Raw genomic sequence first — 16,118 nt, forward strand, 5'->3', positions numbered from 1 at the left:
TCTCGGCAAAGGACGTTCGGATCTAGCTCGTACGTCCGACGGATATCTGTGGTTGCTTGGGTTGTGAACCCCAAAGGGCCAGCAACCTTTCCGTGGACGTACTGTGCGGGAGCCCAAGGGCCGCCTTGTAGGCCTGCCGGATTGTAGCTTCGACCTTGTTCCTTTCCGCCAGCTGCAGTTGCAGGTAAGGGAGGCAGTCGACGATCCTGCTCAGCACGAAAGCCTGCACAGGTCGACATAGATCTTTCTCTTTGACGCCTCCTCTTTTGCTCGAGATTTGTCTGATTAGCCGCATAGTCTGATTGACCGTGGCCATGAGTCTGTTGGTTGTCTCTCTGTTTTTGCGATTGTTCTGTATATATATGGCCTGCATGAATATGGTTTGGACCTCCTTGACCAGAAGTCCTTGCACATATACATTCAGAGGGGTCGGCGGGGTCACGTTTGCGTTTCTACTGCGTGGCTTGGCCCTAAGAATCAGCAGTTCCGATTTCGAATGCGAGCATTCAAGGCCCGCTCCCGACGCGTAAGTTTCAATTATGTCCACTGCCTGCTGCAAGGTATCCTCTATTTGGCCGTCATTCGCAGTGATTACCCACAGGGTGATGTCGTTCGCGTGTAAGATGTGCTGCAGCCCTCACAAGGCGGCGAGTTTGGGGGTAGTGTAATGAGTGCAAGGTTAAAGAGGAAAGGCGGAAGCACCAAGCCTTGTGGCGTGCCTCGGCTTCCCGGAGGAATGGGCTCCGATTTGAGGCCACCTAATGCAAGCTCTGCGGTCCGCTCGGCTATAGGAATGATCGGACGTAATCGAATGTACGTTCTCCCGGGTCTATTTTAGACAGGTTCATAAGGATGGCCTCATGCGAGACGTTGTCGAAGGCCTTGTTCAGGTCTAGCCCGAGCACTGCCTTCATTCCGGATCCGCGTGGAGGGTCCAGCACGTCCTTCTTAAGCTGGAGCATCACGTCCTGCGTGGACAGGCTAGCCCTAAAGCCAATCATTGTGGGTGGAAGTAGGTCGCGGTCTTCGACGTAATTTTGCAGACGGTTAAGGATGACATGTAAAACTTTAGTTTGGGCGAGTTGGTTCATGTTGAAAGAAAAAAACTGGTAATGGCGCAAGAAACGGCCGGGGACACAGAAGGCACACAAAAGACAGGACTAACGCCAACTTCCCACCAAGTTTCCGCCAAGTTTAACGCCAAGTTTCCGCACCGAACCTTCCATTAAATGTCTCAACCTAATTGACGTCTCAACGTGCCAGTCTCGAATGGTCTCCTACTGCTTGAAACGGAAAACAGTTCCCTTGGAGGTTCAGTCACTATTCGGTGTTCTGCAGTCATCTTGGGGCACGTCAGGCGTGTCTGCAAGATACTCATGTCTGAGTACTGGAGGCAAGTCCGAATGTACCAAGACTGGCTTCGTGTCCTTGTCGTCGTAGGAAGCGAACCTGCCAAGGAAACTTCAGTAAAATTTCAGTAAAACCGGCGTTTTCAAGAGGTGAAGCGTCTGGCGGCGAGTTCTACAGAGTTTCTCTGGCAGCGTGCTCTTTTGAGTCTTATTCCTCGTGAAAAGAGGCAGCCCGCTGAAAGCCCCAGGCAGCTTACCATGCTAGGAAATGCAGTTGTGCCTGAGGAAGTCCAGCGGATTTTGGAAAAAGGTCCAAAGTTCAGCTTGGCCCCTTGTGCTCAGCGTCAAGATCTACTTGCCATGGTAAGGGTGGCTAACAGTGCCCCAGACCAGGAAAAAGGAAGTCATAAGCGACGGCGTTGCTTGCCTGAAGGCCACAGTACGTGGCTGTCGTTCGAAGAAGCCGCCATTGCAGAAGCTTTCAACTGCACTGAAGGACAATGACCTCGTACCGCTACAGGCTGACAAGGAGGGTGGATTTGCTCTCCTGTCCGCTGGTGTATTCCGTGAAAAGGCATTGGCTGTAATTCACAAAAACTTCAAACAGGTCCCGTTTAAAGTTCGACAACCCAGTAAAAAAAAAAAACCATTGGAACCGATTGGATTTCCAATGGGTTCCAATTGGTCCCAATTGGACGAGTTCAGTTTCCAATTGGTTCCAATTGGAATGGTGTCCCAATTGGATGGTCCAAATGGACTATCCAATTGGACCATTTGGGTTTCCAATTGGTGAGCCCAATTGGTCTTACCCATTGCATCCAATTGGTCTGCCCAACTGCACCCAATTTATCCAATGAATGTTTGCATGTTTGACGAAAAAGGTAGAACTAATATGATACTTACAATAAGAGCTATCAGCAGCTTAGCCTAATAAATTGTACTCATCACCTACACCACCACTGGAGCTGAAATTAAATTAAATAACTGCGCTCAGTGGGCAAGCGTCACTGGCCCCAGCATGAGAGCCTAATAAATTGGGTATATAAGTGGGAGCAGAAGTGTGTTCTCTGGATGTACATATTGAGCTAATGTATGCTACTAGTGCCTGAATGTGCAGTGTTGCTTGTGTGTGATGCATGTGTGTCTGTTGGCTTTGATTTCCATAAAAGCATGTTAATTTCAATTCCGTAGAAAAATGTTGATTGGCACTAGGCAGAGTGTCTCCCTGCAGTCCTCATAAAGCAGTTTTCCTTTTGCACATTACAATGTGTTAAGTTGTAGAAATATTTATCCAAGATCCTAGAGCATATTATTCAAACATTTAGCTACCTTTCTCAATGAACGTAACATATTTTGTGAACATTTTCTGGGTGAAATAACTGCCTGGCCTAATGGGTCCAATTGGCTAGTCCAGTTGGACCCAATTGGTCGGGGGCTAAAAACACAACTGGAACCAATTGGTTCCAATTGGGAAATCCAATTGGAAGCAATGGGAATGTCCATTTAGTTCTAACTGGAATGTCCAATTGGTTCCAATGTTTTTTTTTGACTGGGAACAAAAAGGAAAAGCTCTTCAAATCCTAGAAGATTTGCATCTAGAAGCCATTAAGAAGCTGGCAAAGGGTGAAAATGGAGGATTTCTTGAAGTGTTCTTTACTGTAAAGACCCACAAGCCTGGATTCCCGCTGCGCACGATCGTGTCAGAAAAAGGCACTTGGTAACGTCTCGTTAGCCGCTACCTCCAGGCACACCTTGGCACCCTGGTAGCCGATGACCCTTCCCTTGTGCGCAGTTCATCGGACGTTATTAAGCCTTTAGAGGCTCTGCCCGCTCACAAGTACACCGCGTTCTCTATTGACATAAAAGAACTGTACTATTCGGTTCCTCACCAAGGACTCCTAAGAGCGGTCAGGGATAAAACCCTGTCTGCAGGAGAAGTTCGCTTCCTAAATTCCGCAGGAATAAGCGCTGACAATTTTATTACGCTATTAGAGTTCTACTTGAAATCAACCGCCATTTCCTACGAGGGAAAGTTCTACGTCCAGAAGAAAGGAATCTGCATCGGCTCTTCTGTTGCACCCGTCCTTTGCGACATCTTCCTTTCAGTGGTAGGAGCGGACATCAGCAGAAATATCAGTGACCCTCATGTAGTTTCCATACACAGGTATGTCGATGATTTCTTGGTCATTCTGAAGGACATTCCGGAACAGGATTTAGACGTTGCCGTCACGAGGACGCTGTCCGTTTTCTCAAGCCACGGCCAGGGTCTCACGTTTACTAAGGAGGTCCCTACAGACGGCCAACTCCAGGTTTTGGATATCAAGTTAATGTTTCCGGAAAAAGGTCCTTGCTGGCTGTACAACCCGCGTTCTAAGAAAGGCATGCTACCTTTTGACAGCGCAGCTCATTCAAAGCTTGTGAAACGCGCGATTGTTTCTAACTCCCTGCTACATCGCGCAAACAGGTCGTTGTTTTAATGAGCGTGCAAGTGAACATTGCCGAAACTTGTGCAATAATATGGAGCTTCCTAGTTGGCCAGTGCAAAAGCTGCTCAAATTGCCGTCCCGAATTCGAGAAAACTAGATTTTTGGAGAGTAAAAAAGATAGAACTGAGAGAGAGATTGTTGAAGCATATTTCATCGAGAAAGCTGGAAACAAATTCGTTAGCAGGCCATCCATTATTCTTAGCAGCGCCGAGAAGTCTTTTATAGAAGGTTTTTTTGTAGATCGCCGATTTCCTTTGGTTTTGTGCTCTTATTTCGTCCTTTCTTTTGCTGTTTTGCAATTTTTAGATTCTTTGACGCTGAGACGACTGTTCTTCAGGAATGATCTTCAGTTTTTAGCACTTGACGCCAGGTGCTGTGTCTTCAGACTTCATCCCCCTCTTATTGTTATTGTTGGTCATGTTTTTTCCGGGTTATTGTTGGTAATCTATTTTCCACGCGGTTTTATCACAAAGTCGGTCGATTCTTGTTTTTTTTTTCGCCTTCATCACGCGTTTCATAATTTGTTAGTGTAGACTTGTCATGCCTCAGTGCCTTGTTTTTTTTGTTTGTTTTCCTTGGTTGATGTTGTTATTGTTTCTGCTGGCCAGAAAAGAAGTTGGCATTCCAAGCTCTGTTTAGATTAGATTCTCTAGTGATCAGCGATACTTTGTTGCCAGTGTTCGCATGAATTGACGTTTGATATGTACAAAGTTAATCCATTTGTTGATACGGCTTGGTTGTGGTACAAAAGGCAGGCTTGGTGCAATAAACCCCAGTTGCAAGTTGGCGTCTGTCCTGTCTTTTGTGTGCCTTCTGTGCCCCCGTTTCTTGAGCCATTACCATTTTTTTCTTTCAAGGATGACATGCTCCATGAGTTTTCCGATGCAAGACGTGAGGGAGATGGGCCGCAGATTCGCGGTCGAGAGTTTTTTCCCCGGTTTGGAGATGAAGGTCATCCGCGCATGCCTCCATTCCTGGGGGACCTCGCGTTCCCTCCAGTAGCCAGGTGTACAATAGGTCTGTCAGAGCCGCGACAGACTTGGGGTCTAGGTTTCTGAGCGTCTTGTTCGACACTCCGTTCGGTCCCGCCGCGGAGGTGGTACGGAGCTCACCCAGAGCAAACCAGACCTCGGCATCTACTATGTTTGCGTCCAGGGTCTCATTGGGGAGGCCCTCGTATGTGGGTAGGGGGTCTGTATGGGACGTGTTCAGGTAGCGTTTTTGCAGTTCGAAGAGTAGCTCTGCGTCTGTACCCTAATACTGGCGAATTAGACTCGTGAGTTGGTTGCGTTGTATGGATTTTGTGTGTGTTGGGTCCAGCAGGTGGCGGAGCAAGAGCCATATCTTTTTGCATCCCATCTTTCCATTCTTATTATCAGAAATTTGGCCCCATTGTTTTTCTTGCAGTTATAGTGTGTATGTTTGGATTTGGCGCTCGAGTTGCGCCATACGCTAAGTTTCTGTTGTTTCCTTTGTGTCTCTGTTTCTTCCAGTGATTTCGCAGGCTGGCGTGCTCTTCCCACATGTGGAGGAGTTTAGAGTCTGTCGTTTGATGTGTCTGCTCAGTAGGCGTGTCGACTGGGGTGGCCTTGACGTCGTCTTTGAGTGCAGCGAACCCCTCCGTTAGATTGTTGATCTGACCGGGGGCAGACTGCTCTGGTAAGCGTCTGAACCTATCCCAGTCGGTAATGCGTGTGCGCATGGGGCGCAGTTTGTGCAGTTTAGTGTCAAATGTCGTGGCTATTATGTAATGGTCGCTTCCCAGCGTGTGTTTCATGTGGGACCAGCGGGCGTTGCGAATGTTTTTGGAGACTGTGAGATCCGGTGAGGCATCTATGCTAACGCTCTTTCCGACTGGCATGCTTTCTTGGGGATCGTTAAGAAATGTGAGTCCCAGGTTTTGGATCGGTTGCCACACCTTCGTGCCCTTGGGGTTGTTTTTGCGAGAACCCCAAGCCGAATGTTGCGCGTTAAAGTCGGCTACCACCAGGAGTTGTGTCCTGCGGCCAGGCTCGTGGCTTTAAGCACTAGGTGGGGAACTCCTGACCCTCTGTCTTTCGGGGAACTGTATAAGTTCAGAATAAAGAGATTTGCGTCTCCCTTTTTCACCGGCACAATTTATAGTAACGTGTATTGTTCGTTAGAACTGTCTATAGTATGTTGTATCGCCGTAATGTTGCGTTGCACAAAGGTAGCGGTGAACGGGGTCGTCGCCGTCGTCAGGCGGCCCTGCTCAGCTGCCTGGAACTATCTGCCCAACAGGCCCTGGTTCGGCGGACTTGTGTAGCGGTCTCGACCAACGGGATCCCGGAATGAGGGCCTCCGCCTAGTGTTGTAAGGGGTGAGACCCATTAGGGGCCTCTCCCCGAGCACCTCTCTGTAAAATACTAAATAAATGCTTTTCACCACCACCACCACCACTACGTTTGAGGGGGGAATGAATGGTTTATATCCTGGTAATTTCACCCGGCCGCTAGCTTCTTGAAGGGCTATCACGTCCGGTTGTCTATACCTAGGTTTTGGATGTGAAACTGCAGGTTCCCACGTTTGTTGCGGAACCCCCTGCAGTTCCATTGCCATATCTCAATTTGTTGGCGAGGGGCCATGGTGGGACATGGGAGGGATGATTACGGGCAAGGCCGCGACTGGTGGCATTACGTTACGGCTTGCTTTTAAGGCCGCGAGGCGCTGCACTACTTGATGGAAAAAGGTAGCGATGTTTGTACCCAGCTGGGTTACTTGCCTCGTAAGATTGTTAACTTTTTCCTCGAGACCGCTAAATTTGTTCTCGAGGGTGTTCATTTCCGCTCTTATCTTTTCTGGTCTTAGGTTTGATTGTCGGTTGCGGGTTGTCCTCTTTGGACGCTTCCGCAGCGCGTTTCGACCCGGAGCCCTCGTCGGAAGGAGCCAGCCTTTTGAGGTTAATGCAGCTATACGTCTCCGTCACATTACTGGCGGAGGGTATAGCGCTTAGCGCGGGAGACGGTGGCGTGCGAGGTACTTAATTGTGGCATGGCTTTTGCGGGGGGTTGTATAGTCGGATACAACTTAAGTCTGCAGTGAAGCTCCGCCCACAGATTTGTCCGCGTTTCGGCGTCACTACTAAAAAGAAACTGCGTCGAGGCTGGGAATGGAACCAGGGCCTTTTGGCGTTTGAAGCGGACATGCTACCACTCAGCCACGAAGGCTGAAGGTTTGAGCATGAATAAAGGCGCACCTAATGAATGCATGGGTTTCATAAATAAAAGTAAAGGAATAAAAAATGAAAAATAAGGAAAGAAAAATAAAAACGAAAATAAGAAAAGGAACAAAAATTAAAATAAAAATGAAAAAAAAAAACAAAAACAATAAATGAAGAAAAGAAACAAAAATTGAACATGAGAAATTAAAATAAAACCATAAAAATAGGAAAAGAAACAAAAATAAAATAAAAAATAGGTAAAAACAAACAGTGCGCCAGGAAAAGCTTTCGCCTTGCAGCACTTTAGAGAGCCAAAGTGCCCCCTGAAATTTTTTTAGCTAGGAGCTCCTTCTCGCGGGCCGTATAGTTTTGGGAAGCCATATCCTGCCAGTTCACCTGCTTCTTCGAGCAGCTTCCACTCCTGCTCCTGCTCGCACTCCTTCGTCTGTCCTTGCTTCCCTGTCTCGAAGGTGCACCCTGGCTCGAAGACAGCGGTGGAAAGAAGATGGATCTGTCGTGGGAATTGCTACCCCGACGGTGGCTCGATGATCGATTGCCGGCCTTGTCTATGGAACGCGGCTTGTGTCCGGACTGCTGGTCGCTTTCTTCATTTCGCTTCTTTTGTTGTCGGTTGTGCCTGGGGCGGCGGTTTACGAAGCGATGCTTGCAGTTCCTGCTGCCGGTGCTGTGGCGCCTTTGCACACAATGCACTTTGGCGTGCAGGTGTGTTCTTCCCCCTCGGCTGGGGGAGGGTGTTCTTCGCCGCATCTGCGGCACAGCTGGGTCCTGGGTCTGTAGCAGACGTCCGCCCGATGACCGACTCTTCTGCAGTTGAAACAGGTTTCGACCTGCTCCCTGTACGGGTGCACACGGAAAGGACTCTCCCAATAGTAGATGGTGTCTGGAGCCTTCCTGCCGGCGAAAGTCACCAGGATAGACATTGATTGTCCGAGGCGGCGAGCATCCACCACTAGAAACCCGTGGTTGCGCTTCAGGAATCCCTGTCGGACCTCATCGGGTGTCCCACCATCGTATGCATAATAAATGACGCCTCGCGTGGAGTCGTCCGGCGCCGGCACGTACGATGACACTTCGTACTCTTTGTCGCCCATCTTGAGCAGTCTCAGGCTGCTGTACACCGAAGCCCTCAGCTTATTCGGTGGGCTAAAGGTGAATGTGTTGTTAACGGTGTTAACACGAAGACTGTCTTGATTCACCACCTCTTCAAGCGGTAGGTCGAACGCTACGCAGGTAGCTCTGAGAATGTGGCGCGGTGCGACGGTGCGCAAGTACATGCCTCGCGGCCTGTCGACGACTTTATAGTCATTTGCTGGTAGACGTGGGAACGGTGCCTGCCTACGTAGGGCAGGGTTTTTTTTCCGAAGAGCGGATTTAGACTTGCCTTCGTTACGAGGAACGCCTTTAGCGGTGCCTTGCTCCTTCCCCGGCGTCGTCGGCGCGTTCGTCGGGTCTGCGCTCCCATGAGTGGCGTTCCTCGCTCCGTGGCGCCGGTAGCGTTCTTGCAGGTTGAGAACGGCCTTCCATCCTCCTTCGGCAAACTGCGCCGGAGTAGTGTCTTCGCTCCCCACTGCGTATTCCATGATGCGATCGTTATGGGTGGTCCGCATGGCGAACGGGTCCCTGCGGCGCGGCACTGGTGTTCGGCCTAGCGTTGGGCCAAACGCAGTTCACCAAGTGTTGACACTTAAAGTCCCGAAAAATGAGTAACCAGTAGTGGTACCTGGCGAAATTCGGTATCGGTTGGCATGGAGAACCTTTACGAATCCTTCGCACAATTCACAGGAACAGAAGTCAACGAAATTCGCCGAAAACTGGTCACGAGATCAGAGGCCACGCGATGCACTCCGCACTGCTCGGAGCCTCAGGTGGAATCCATAAGTAAGACAGAAACTGCGCCATTTCCTTTCCTCAAAAACCAATTTACCAATGTCATTAGCAATATGGATAAGATAGTTAAGTAGTCGAAGAGTTCTACTCAAATCTACACAGTAGCCAATGTAATCAGAACATTAACGAGAGAGACAGTAGCGCAGAGCAATGCGTCATCCCTTCGGTAAAGAAAATAGGAAGTAAAGAAAGCCTTAGGAACACTGTAAAGGGGAAAAGCAGCTGGTGAGGATCAGATAACAGCAGATTTCTTGAAGGACGGAGGGGAGACTGTGCTAGAAAAACTCTGTATACGCCATACCTTATGACTTCGAGCGTACCAGACGCCTGGCAGAACTCTATCTTAATTCATAAGAAAGGAGACGCGAAGGACTTGAAAAATTACAGACCGGCCAGCTTACTCTCCGTTGCCTATAAAATATTTAATAAGGTAATCTCAAATGAATAAGGACAACCTTAGACTTCTATCAGCCAAATGATCAGGCAGGTTTTCGTAACCTGCAGATCTTTCACTGTACTGGATTATATCTCTAGACACTGCACCGCGCTCGAAGATGGCAAGAGAGACGACATGTGCCCGCGACATCTGAATTACAGCTTGTGTACACGTAATAGAAGTACCTGCAGAGGGATAGCTAAGCAACGAAGCATAAATACAAGATGTGGGCGTCAAAACACCGGCTTTCACATGTATTCATTTCCGTCAACTTATAGTCTTTGACGCTTTTCAGCGCTGCTGCCAAGCACAAGTGATCTCAGAGAGGCGATGCACCGTTGGCCGCTGTGTCGTCGCACAGCGCTCTTTCCTCGCGCCTGACGCCAGCTGTTCGAAGTAACGGACATGCCTCAACCGTTCACCCCTAGAACCCCACTCGAGATGTGAACGGCGGAAGAAGAAGAAGGCGAAGACGAGGAAGCACTCTGCGGACGGCCAACGCTCGGTGAGTCTAACGCACATTGGCTTCAAGCAGCGCTGCTTGCACAGTCATTTAGGCCTCTTTCGTTCCTGTGAAGCAATCGCGCATTTCCGCAAGATGTCGATGCTGCTTACATCTGTGTGTAAACTGTCATTTGTGGTGTTGCGTGAACACCTTAGAAGATGGCCCGGCGAGGCCCGGAACGGGCCGCTGAAGAACACGACTCAGTTCCGAGTGGAACAAAAGCGGGCTTGCGTTGTTGTTGTGACTGAGAGAAGGATGAAAAGGAAAGTGCACGGGCCTGCCTACTGGCTTGAGCCAAGCTACCACCGCTTCCACGTGCAGATAGAGGAGAGTTAAAAGATCAGAGGAAAGAGAAAAAGGAAAGAAAAGACGCGCGTCGCAGCAACAACTGCGTCCGCCGGAGCGGACGCTGCTGAAAAAACAGATAAGCGGCCGAAGCCGCGCTCGCCGAAGCGAGAACAGATCCTCGCCCGTTCCCCACGGTTTTATTCATACAGCAAACACGAACAACCAATCACAAGGTCCCACGCCCCAACGTCATTGTTATTCGATCACATTTACAAATCAGCCAAGTGAATTGCGTGTCGACCCAAGAGGGCACCACACAACATCGCCTCCCCCTTGTTAACATATTGCGAAAAATACTGCTCTCTTAACATGTGCCGGGTGACAGCAAACATTCTACAATGGCCACCAACCAGAAACTCTCCGATTTTATGGCTGTACTATTTCTGTTATGACGTGTTGAAGGTACAAAAATGTTTCATTTCAGCAGTCATTACACATGGCAAAAGAAAGCACACTCATTATACATTGACTATGGGTACGACATACGATCAGCCTCACTCAAAAACATTAGATTTGTACATCCGCCGTAACAGACAACACTCAAGGAGATTCATCGTTATACACAACCTGTCACAACATCATTGTGCGCTGAATGCGAAAACATGAGGAACTCTTGCAAAGAAAGGAAAATGAGTAAAAATCAGAGCGATACAGGAGTATTCATTCATTACCCGCTTTAGAAAGTCTCCATGACTGGTCCATTGGCCACGGACAGCTCAGTCGGGACTACAGGCCAAGAAAAACAGGTGTGCTACCCTTTGCTCCAGAACTACATCTGGTAGTCTACGGCCCAGAAAGGTGGTTTCCGCTGACGCACTGGGCGCCCGCGGTTGTGCGAACTGGAAGTCCCTGGGTCGCTTTGCTCAGGGAAACTACAACTGGATTCGATTCTACTGCTTAAAGAGGTGGACGTGTCGTGCTCAGTGGTGCGGCCACTTTCGGCTGACTTTGACGGCCTATATTCCTCCCCCCCCCCCCCCCCCCCCTCGTTGCGCGAAGCGTTATCCAGGGTATCTGCAACAGGAGGCGACACATATTCAGACATTGCTGCACTTGTTTCAGCTCGAGGCTTATTTCGAGTTGCTGCCATTGCATTCTCAGCAGCATGTGCTGAGCCTGCATAGGAATCATCTACAGGGACATCCGAATCTACACAACTCCGCAGGAGTGAACGGAAGCGCCAACCACCACGAAGATACCCGGCGCCTGAGTTCTAAAACTCTGCTTGTTTCGACGATAAAAAAAAAAAGAGAGAGAGAGGGGAGATGTGACGTAGTGCAAGTCATGCACACGCGCCTAGCCGGACAGAAGCCGCCCCCATTTCTGTTATCTAACCGCTTTCCTATATAACCGCTCGCCTTCTTGAATAAAGCGTCTTTCATGCACCATGCTTCGTCGTGTCCACAGCACCTGTATTTGGATGGACCTGCTCTGAATGACGGCACCTTCACTGTGTCACCGATTTGTACGGCCGTTGGCTTTGCGCCTCTACGTCTATCTACGTAGTTTTTCATTTGCTGCGACTTATTTTTAACCCCATGTCGCATGTGTGTTTGCTCCGAAGATGCGTGTTCTCGAGACGTTGCTGTAGCGGAAGCTTGAGGCAAGTTCCAGGTGCTTTGCTGCGAATTATGAAAGGAATTACAGCTCATGTCGAGTTTCTAGCGCGGTTGCGGGCCGTGCAGCAGGACTACGGGTGACACGCCCGTAGTTGAGTGGGGTGTGAGCCGGTACGATCCCAGATGTTGCAGGACAGCTTGTTTAACGGGTTCTCCTTGGAGCTGAGCTATTTGAATGGCCTCCTTCAAGACTCTGTTGAATCTTTCAATAAGGCCATTTGCCTGAGGGTAGTAATTTGATGACCGCAGATGCTGTATGCCTCTCTCTTTTAGGAAGTCTTCGAATTGTCTCGAAACAAATTGTGGCCCATTATATGTAACTATCGAGTCTGGAAAACCCTCCCTGCTAAAAACAGAGATCAGAAAGTCAATTACATCCTGGGATGTTACTGAAGGAGTGAAGTAGTCTTCAGGCCACCTGGAATAATAATCCATTAACGTTATGGCATACGTTCGACTCGGCGGAATGTTCAAAGGCCCCACAATGTCCATGGCTAGCTTCTGCCAGGGGCGGTCCGGCCAGGCAACTGGCTGGAGAGGTGTGAAGGATGGCTTAGCTGACTTGTCAGCTGCTTGACATATGAGACAGTGTTTGATGCATAAATAAATAAAAATAGATGCATTCCCCTACCTGTTTATCAAGCTGTGGCCACCAGTAGCGTTCTCTTAACAGTTCTTTTGTGCGGACTATGCCCGGATGTGATTCATGGGCCAACTGTAGGAAAGTGGGACGCAGCACTTCAGGAATTACCACGCGATCTGCTCGCATTAGCAGACCATCTACAAAGGATAATTCCTCTTGGATGTGAAAGAATGGCACAAGATCAACTGACAGAGCCTTCTTGCGCAACCAGCCCTTGCTGAGCTGACTAATGACCTTTTGCAGGGTAACATCAGAGGCTGTTGCATTTTGTACAGTTGCCTTGTCGACTACTGGTGTCACCAGAGAAACGATTTCTTCCTCCTGATTGCCAGAATTTTCTCCGACGGGCAGCCTGGACAAGGCGTCTGCCACATTATTTTGTGTGCCCTTGCAGTACTCTACTTGGAAATTGTAGTTCAGCAACCGAGCTGTCCAGCGAGAGATTCGTAGTGGTCGGCGACCCGAATCGCCGGCGGAAAGCAAAGCAACCAATGCCTGATGATCTGTTCTGAGTGTAAAACGTCTACCCCATAGATATACATGCCACCTTTCGCAAGCAAACAAACAGGCTAGTGCCTCACGTTCACCAACTGAGTATTTTCTCTCAGCCGGCGACAGAGCGCGTGACGAAAAAGCAATCGTATGAAGGTGCGACCCTTCTTTCTGCTGTAGTACAGCTCCCAAGCCAACGTCTGGGGCGTCAGTGATGATTACGACAGGTAATTCCGGTTGAACATTTGCACAACAGGTTTGCATGCCAAACGCGCCTTAACGATCAAAACTATTCTGAGCTTCCACCGTCCATTTAAATGATTGACCTTGTCGGAGCATTTTCCGCAACGGTTCCACTAAATCTGCATAATGATGCAGGAACTTGGCGTAGTAGCCAGCTAGAGCTAGGAATGATTGCAGCGACTTGACGTTCGTAGGGGGAGGTGCATTAACTATAGCTTTGATTTTCGATTCCATGGGAGAAATACCCTGGGCCGACAGGTTGTGCCCCAAGAATGTGAGTTCCCTTACTGCAAAAACACATTTCTGAGTCAGTTTCATTCCTGTTGTGGAAATGCGAGACAGCACCTCCTTCAAGTTGCGATCGTGCTCCGGCTTGGTCCGTCCCCACACCAAAATGTCATCCAAATAGCACACTACGCCCGTAAAGCCTTTCAACACGTGTGACATAAGCTTTTGAAATGTAGCCGGATCAGAAGCTAAACCAAAACACTCTTTTAAACCTAAATAGTCCTTCATGAGATATGAACGTTGTCAACTCACGACTTGTTTCCGTGAGTCCCACTTGATGGTATGCTGAAGCCAATTCCAGCTTTGAGAACCACGTAGCTCCTGCGAGCAACTGCAAGAGTTCCTCCGTGTGCGGCAGTGGGTAGCCGTCGACGACAATAGCTTTGTTGGGCTCCCGCAAGTCAACACACAGGCGAAGGGATCCATCCTTCTTTTTCACGACGACCAGCGGAGATACCCACTCCGATGCGTCGACGCGTTCGATGACGTCCTCGCGCCCCAGGCGCGCGAGCTCGTCGGAGACTTGTCGCAGTGCTAGCGGAAGGCGTCTCAGCTTCGCACTGACGGGAGGAACATCTGGTCGGCGGTTGATTTGATGGACGTAGTCCTTGACAAAACCGAGCTCACTCGAAAACAAGGCTTCAAATCCTGGCGGTGTGTTCTCCAGAACCTCGAACGGATGACAAGTGGCTTGAAGACAAGTGAGGGTTGACCCCATCACGTTGATGTGCAGTTTCTGAATGGCGTCAAGGCCCAGCCACGAAGATCCTTGTCGAGTGACATGAAAAGTCACCGATGCTTGAGTATCGTTGTAGTGAATGTCAGCTTCGAAGGTGCCCAGTGTGGGAGTCAACTTGCCGGAGTAGTCCCGAAGAGCCAGGGTTGACGACGACAAAGTGTAGAAGCGTGCAAAATATTTCCGAAAATCAGCATTGTTGACAAGAGAAACGGCAGCCCCAGTGTCGACAAGTCGAGGGACTGGGCTTCCTTTAAACGTTACGGTAGCTACTATCTCTTTCTTATTTTGTGGCAATTCTATGCCCAGAATATGCTGAGAATTCAGGATGTGTACTTCCTCCACGGTAGAGGCCGGCGCCTGCGACGCGCGAAGTGTCGTGGACTGCTGCTGTGAGCGACAGACTAGAGCGAAGTGTCCAATTTTTCTACATTTGTTGCAACGACGATTTCGGGCTGGACAATTTCTTGCGTTTGCATTATGTTTCGGAGAGCCACAACGGTAGCAAGTCGTTTGACGACCCCCTTCTTGGCTTCCTCGCTCGAACTCCGGGCGCCTTCTTCCATCTTGGCTGCTTCTACATCCTCCCTCGGTTCCGGGGCCGCCATGGTGGAAACCCGACGCTGTGCAATTGCGCCATCCGCCCTCTTGCTCACGAGCACGAGCGGGCGCTCGAAGTCCTGAAGTTGCTTGACGAATGCATCCCTGTTCGAACGTCGGATTTTCCGTTACAGGTTCGTCGACGCGATAAACCGGCGTTCCCTCATAAGCTGCATTTGCTTGCTGTACGGCTTCTAAAGCTTTGCCAATTTCTTCTGCCTTGGCCAGCGTAAGCGTTCGGCTAGCGTTCAGAAAACGTTCGCGCAACGCTAGGTTTGCGACTCCTTCGATGATCTGATCTCGGACGCGCTCGTCGAACGCCGAGCCAAAATCTCACGTCAACGCTAAATACTGGGTAAATGGCTCACCGGCAGTTGAAGTCTCCGGAAAAAATGGTGTCTCTCAATGATGAAATTCGTTGTGTCTGCAAACAGCAGGTCCAAACTCCCGACTAACTGTGTGTATTCATCTGTGGTCGTTGCTTCCGTGGCAGGCTCGAGCGGCGTCTGCGGAAGTGCTTCAGCCGTTATGCCGGTGACTGCGGACGCTTGCCTAGTTTCTGCAATGTTGAAATGCTGGCGCTGTCCCTCCGCTCCGAGCAGCGTGAAGGAGTGCCGCTTTCCGCTCCGGTGCCCAGTCGCTACCACCGGCCGACAGGAAGTACGCCTCGAAAAGTTTGAACCAACGCTTCCACGGCCCTGCAGGCGAACCGGGCGCAGGCAAAAACGGCGCGGGAGCGAGGCCTGACGCCATGCTGCAGGAGAAGGTGGAGCGGAGCAGCAAAGCGCAGGGCCAGTCGAAGCAAATGGTACGACAGTCGGGGCAAGCGTACAAACGTCACTTACTCTAATCCCATCCTCGTCGCCAATATGTGGTGTTGCGTGAACACCTTAGAAGATGGCCCGGCAAGGCCCGGAACGGGCCTTTGAAGAGAAGTTTATTGGACCCTTAGACAAAAAGGGACGTCCGTCCCTCTACAAAACAAAGGTACATTGCAGCGACTGACGTCGCCCGGTGCAACCATACACACGCGGTGAACTTAAGTGTCCAAGAACACAACATGTCTCAGAAAGTTCAAGAGTCCAAACGCGCGGGGGAAGCACGCCGGATTTAAAAACCGCGCACAAAAGCCCGCGCACAATCATCGCGCACAAGTGACGCGCATAAGTGACACGCACAAACTAAAGCGCAAACAACGCGCACAAACTCTGCGCACGAATATCGCGCACAAAACGTCGCGCACAAATCACGCGCACAAATCACGTGCACAAACCTCGCGCACGA

This window comes from Amblyomma mixtum, chromosome 4 (assembly GCF_055824585.1).
Source record: "Amblyomma mixtum isolate Tamu chromosome 4, ASM5582458v1, whole genome shotgun sequence".
Taxonomy (NCBI): Eukaryota; Metazoa; Arthropoda; class Arachnida; order Ixodida; family Ixodidae; genus Amblyomma; species Amblyomma mixtum.